This window comes from Vombatus ursinus, unplaced genomic scaffold (genome assembly GCF_900497805.2).
Source record: "Vombatus ursinus unplaced genomic scaffold, bare-nosed wombat genome assembly UNPS02009918.1, whole genome shotgun sequence".
Classification (NCBI taxonomy): domain Eukaryota; kingdom Metazoa; phylum Chordata; class Mammalia; order Diprotodontia; family Vombatidae; genus Vombatus; species Vombatus ursinus.
The window spans coordinates 948391-954511 of NW_020949696.1; positions in this window are offsets into that span (position 1 = coordinate 948391).

Consider the following 6121-nt stretch of genomic DNA (forward strand, 5'->3'; position numbering starts at 1 on the left):
GCCTCAGTTTATCCCCTGGTTTAAAAAAAATAAATGATCTCATTGGTTCCTCTGATCTGTGAAAGCCACATCCAAAGGTCCCTTCCCCTGTTGACATTCTGGGTTCTGAGGTCACTCTCCACCTCTGACTTTTTTTCCTGCTTTTAATAGAAATTCTCTGCTCCCGCCCTCCCTTTCCCAAGGGAACCAGATGCACAGTGTCTGAGTGGGCCTGTAGGTTTCTGGGTGTCATTTTCTTCGTCCAGCCAGGGGAAGGTTGGGGAGAGGAGGACAGAGACCTGATCCCTGTCACAAGGTTTCTCCCCCCTTCCCCCACCGGGCCCTGTCTATAGAGCTCAGGGCCAGCTTCTCGGAGGAACAGGGCCTGCCTGTATACAAGAAGTGTCTGCCCAGCTGTTCCTGGGACACAAAGCCGCCCCAGTTTGGATACAGTACAGCCGTTAGCTTCTGGTGGGAGTGCAGGGGGGGAGATGCCTGGTTCAGCCTGTACCAGCACCCCGGGAACCCTAGCCCCCCAGCATCTCCCCACCGCAACGGAAATGACCGTTGTTGACTCTTCTGTGGATCTGGAAGCTTTTCCAAGTACTCATGGGAGGGTCACGTGAGCCTCCCCAAATCCCCAGGAGAGAGGTGTTACTGGTATTATCCTCATTCAACAGATAGGGAAACTAAGACCCAAGGATAAGGGTCTAAATGATTCCTACAGTCCCGTCCATCTCAAAAGCATGGAATTTGGGGTTTTTTAAAGGTCTGGGACTGTCCCTGAGACAGCTGTAACATCTGCTATTCTATAGGGTTCAATATAATTTGAGGGTGAGTGTATTTCCCCTAGACATACCCCTCGACCACCTCCCTAAGGCACTGTAGAGCAAACACTGGATCTGACACCAGGAAACATGGGTTCCAGTCTTCTGGTATGCCTGGAGAAATAGGGAATTCCCCCATTCCTGGACGTATATAGACCTTGGGTGGATGACCCCAACCAGGAAGCTGGAGAAGGAATACCTGTGTGTCCTGTCAAAGAGCTAGGGCAACAAGGTGGTCTGGTGGATGGAGTACTGGGCTTGGGGTAAGGAAGACCTAAATTCAAATCCAGCCTTAGACATTTATTGGCTGTTTGACCCTGAGCAAGTCACTTTACCTCTGTCTGTCTCAGTTTCCCCATCTGTAAAACGAGGATAATAATAGCACTGACTTCCCAGGGTTGTTGTAAGGATCAAATGAGATAATATTTGTAAAGTGCTTAGCACATAGTAGGTGCTATGTAAATATTAACAAGTGTAACAATACCCATTGAAGAGTATCTAAGGAAAAGCAATCAGAATGGTGAAGGGCCTCAAGGTCATGGTACATAAGTAGCAGTGGAAGGAAGAGGGGGTGTTTAGCCTGGAGAAGAGACATGACTGTCTTTGATTAGGATTATCCTGTAGAAGAGGGATTAGCTTTATTCTGCTTGGCCCCAGAGGGAGAAACAACTAGAAACAGGGGAAAGATGCAAAGAAGCCAATTCAGGCTTAATGTCTGAAAAAACTTTCAAGGAGTCAGAGCTCTCCAGAAGTGGAAGGGGCTGCCTCCCCTAGGCCCATGTCAACCGACCGCCTTTTGGCAGAGACCAGATGACCACTAGTCAGGTAGGTTGGAGTGGGGGATTCTTATTCAAGGACAGGTCAGACCAGCTGGCCAAAGTTCCTGTACAGCTGTCAGGCTCTGTGATTCTGCCCTGCCTTACTCACAGGCCCTACATGCTTGGGTACCAACCCGCCTTTCTAGTGGTATTTTCCACTCTTCAGTCTAGCCAAACTAGACTATAGGCTATTGTCCAACATCACTCTACCCTCTCCCATCCCCGGATATTTGCTTAGGTCATCTCCCTTATCCCCCTTGCTGTCTCCTCAACTCTGTCTTTAAAAATCTTTCTCTTTCTTTAAGGCTTAGCTCAGGTGCCACCCCCTCCATGACTCCTTCCTTGGTTTTCCCAAGTCAAAAGTGTCTGTCTCCTCCCTGCTGAAGCTTTTATAGAGCACTTTCTCTGGATGTTACTTTTCCCCACCTCGCTCACCCCCTAACCTGTTTTCTGTTTTATCCGTGTCCCCTGCTATGTCCCTCCCTCTGTGGCACAGGGACTAGAGTGCAAGGCCTGGAGTCAGGACAGAGTTCAAATGTGTCCTCTTTGTATTGATTTATATGAATTAGGGGGCTGTGAGGACTTTTCCAGGTGGAATGGGCAGATGAGAACCATTTGTCCCAATGACTGTGGAAGGCAGCTGAAGCAGGCTCTGTGGGGCCTCAGAGCTCAGTCAGGCATCAAAGAGGCCAAAGTCATCCGCTGCATTCCGGGTCGTGGCCAATTGTCTTGACTTCTGTTCTGCCACTGGACTTCAGTGCCTCAAGGCTGATGCCTATGAGCAGCTCTGCCTCACTTAATACAATTCTTGCCTGAGTCAAGACATCACCCTGTGACGTCATTGGTCCTCTTAGAAAACAAAGAACAAACCACAAGACATTTAGTAAGAATGTTGAATTGAGGGGCACCTAGGTGATTCAGTGGAGTCAGGAGGTCCTAAGTTCAAATCTGGCCTCAGACACTTGGTGCTTACTAGCTGTGTGACCCTGGGCAAGTCACTTAACCCCAATTACCTCAACAAAAACAAACAACAAAAAAAAAGTTGAATTGAACATTCCTGGAAGTATCTCATGGCCCCAGAGGTGTCTTTAAAGCTCTAGACCGGGAGGCGGGGCAGCATCTGCAGATGGTTGGATGGGCGTTAAGCCCCTTCTGAGAAGTAGAATCTAAGTAAGAAGGAAGCTGGCCCTGAGCTCCGTGAGCCTTCCCAGAAGCAGGGTTAGAGCCCTGGGCTTTGTGAAGAATTCTCCCCCAATCATCTATGTGAAAGGTTCCAGCCAGGCTCACCTAGCGCTCCTGTTGTTTCAAATGATGTCACCTGTTCTATTTAGATCAAGTGTCCATTTGGAAGTTATTGTGGTCTGCTGTCCCAAACCTAATTTCTATCAAGCTGCCCTCCAGGTTTCCCAGCAGGTCCAAGTTGAGGCTTCCTAGCAGTTAGGGAGGGGAGAGCCCCTCCTCCAGTGGTTTGTGTTCTAGAGTTTATTGAACATTGAATTTTTATAGAACAGAGGCTCCCAACCTGAAGTCCAAGAAGAAATTTCGCAGGGTCCATGAACTCACTGACTTCTAACTGAAAATTTAGCATTTCCCTCAATTGTGATTTTTTTTTAAAAACCCAAAATGATTCTGAGAAGGGGTTCTTAGGCCTTCCATCAGATGGTCAAAGCTGTCCAGGACACACAAGAAGGTAAAGAACCCCAGAACTAAAGAACCCCAGAACTAGATTCAGTACAGGGAGAGCACTTAGAACACAGGATGTCAGAGCTGGGAGGGCCCTTAGGACACAGCATGTCAGAGCTGGGAGGGCCCTTAGAACAGAGAATGTCAGAACTGGGAGGGCCCTTAGGACACAGCATGTCAGAGCTGGGAGGGCCCTTAGAACACAAGATATAAGAGCTGTGAGGGCCCTTAGAACACAGGGAAGGGGGTTTGCTGAAGGTTACACAGTGTCCCGGAGGGAAGGTAACAGAGTTCAAGATGCACGCTCTGGGTAGGAGGTCAGAGAAAAAGAGATTCCCATGCGTTGCAGTGGTCAGGGGAGGTGAGGCCTAGCCAGGCCTTTAACCAAAGGCAGTGGAGGACTGGTCTGGGCTATGGGAGCGTTCCTGACAAGGGGCCAAAGTGGCCTATGCTAGAGTGAGGAGGGCAGGAGCCAGTGAAGGAGCCTAAGTCAGCCATGCATAGGGGGCTGGAGAAGATCTAGAAGTGGGGTGTGGCCAGCCGAGGCAGCGCTGAAAATGTGGCCATTTTGAGGTCAGAACACCTGGGTTCACATTCCCTCAGAGCTCCTGTGTGGCTTTTTGGGAGCAACAAAGCCCTTCCAAGCTAGGATTCCCCTTCTATAAAATGATAGGGCTGACTAGATGATTTCTAGGGTCCCTTCCAGTTCTAAAGCCCGTAAGCCTTTGATCTAATGAGTCCTCAGGGGGCCATGGCTAAAGGCCTTCCCCTTCTGGAGCCAAACCTCCCTATCCTACAGGAGAGCTGGGCAAGGAACATGGCACCCATGGGCAGGGGGTTTGTGGACAAAGGGCCATGGGATGGCTGAGCCAAGGGGAAGACGAGGGCGGGGGAGGGGAGGCTGGCTCCAAAGCCCAGACCCGTTGTCACAAAGCCCCTCAAGGCCCCACACCAGGAAGGGCACTAGGGAGATGACATCTACCTCTGTCGCTGAGCCAGGCGGCTCTGGGTGCCTTTGAGACGTGGGTGGGGACAAATGTCTGCAGACACACACATAAAGGTGCACACATCTTTGTATGTATATGACATCGATATGCACACGCATACCACATACATACCGCCTCTTGCAAACACACTTGTGAATCACACAAAACCTCAGAGTGGGGTGGGGCCTCAGCGACTGTTTAGTCCCATTGGTACCTGAACAAGAATCCATTCCATGTCAGAGAATCATAGAAGGAGAACATTGGAAGGACCTCCGTGGCCAAAAGGAATCCCTCCTGGGACAGACTGGAGAGGTAGTTATCCAGACTCCACCAGAAGACCTCTAAGGAGGAGGAAAATCCTCCCCCTGTCCGGGCAGCTCGTTTATTCCACTCTTGGACGGCTCTTATTGCTACGAAGTTTTTCCTGACATCAAGCCTCAGTTTACCTCTTTGTAACTCCCACCACCACATAGTTCCTGGTTCTTGGACCAAGCAGAACAAAGTTAATCCCTCCTCCACATGACAGCCCTTCAAATACCTGAAGAAAGCTGCTATGTCCCTCCCGGACATCTCTTCACACCAAATATGCATAGTTCCTTCAACTAACCCTTGTATGGTATGGACTTAAAGCCCCTCACCCTGCTGCTTCCCCTCCTCTGGAGAGCTTATCAATGTCCTTCTTAAACCATAATGCCCAGATAGGAACCCAATACTCCACTGGAAGCCTAATGAGGGTAGAGGACCTACCACCTCCCTGCTGCACAAAGCTAGGCCCCTGTTCATGTAGCCCAAGCCTGTGTGAGCTTCTTCAGCTGCATTATCACCATGCTGACTCGTTTGAGTTTTCAGTCTACTAAAACCCCCAGATCTTTTTCAGACCAGCTGCTATCTAGCCATGACTCTCCCATCTTATACTGGTGACATTGATTTTTTTTCTACATACCCAACAAGTGATTGTCCAACCTCTGTTTAAAGACTCCTAGGGACAGAAAACCCACCACCTTCCAAAGCAACCCATCTAGGTGTGCCATAGTGGAAAGGTCACTGGCTATAGACTCAAGGGGCCTGGGTTTGAATCCTGCCCGTGATGCTTGCTATCTGTGTGTCCTCGGGAAAATAATCTCTCTGGGCTCTGTTTCCTTATCCATAAAATCTGGGTAGAGGGACCAGTGCGCCAGCCGGCTTCTGATGTCTCTTCTGACTCTAAATTTGTGATCTGTTTCCGGAAAATTCTGATTGTTGAGAAAGTTTTCTTTACTAGGCCTGGAATGAATACAAGGCACATATGTATGCATGTGTACAGGTGACAGAGATTTGGAATGGGTATACATATGTATGTATGTATGTATGTATGTATGAGAATAGCCACAACACAGTTGTGCACAGACATACGTGTGCTAACATAAACACATGTTCAGATCCTAGCTTTTATAAACACGTGCACACATACTTCCCCAGCATCCGGAAGCCTTAGAGACACTTCTCCTCCCCCTCCCCCCAAGCCCCAGTCTCCCCAGACTGCCGCTTGGTTGTTTTCTTATCAATTTTCAGGGAATGCTTGGAAAGTCCCCAAAATTGGCTTGAAAAATAACTATTCTTAGACTCATGTGGTTGTTTGTCCCACTGCTGAATGGGGTCAGGATCTGAGAACTTGCTCTTGCCTGGGATCAGAATATACACCATTACTCATCTCCCGCCCCCAGCTCTGTGCCTGGCGCCATCACAAATGGGACATGTTCCCCCATAAACAACCTTGAGTTTTTGGAGAAGGAACATGTGTGAACTGTAAACAGGTCTGCTTGAGGCCAGAAGAGCTGGATGGAAGGAG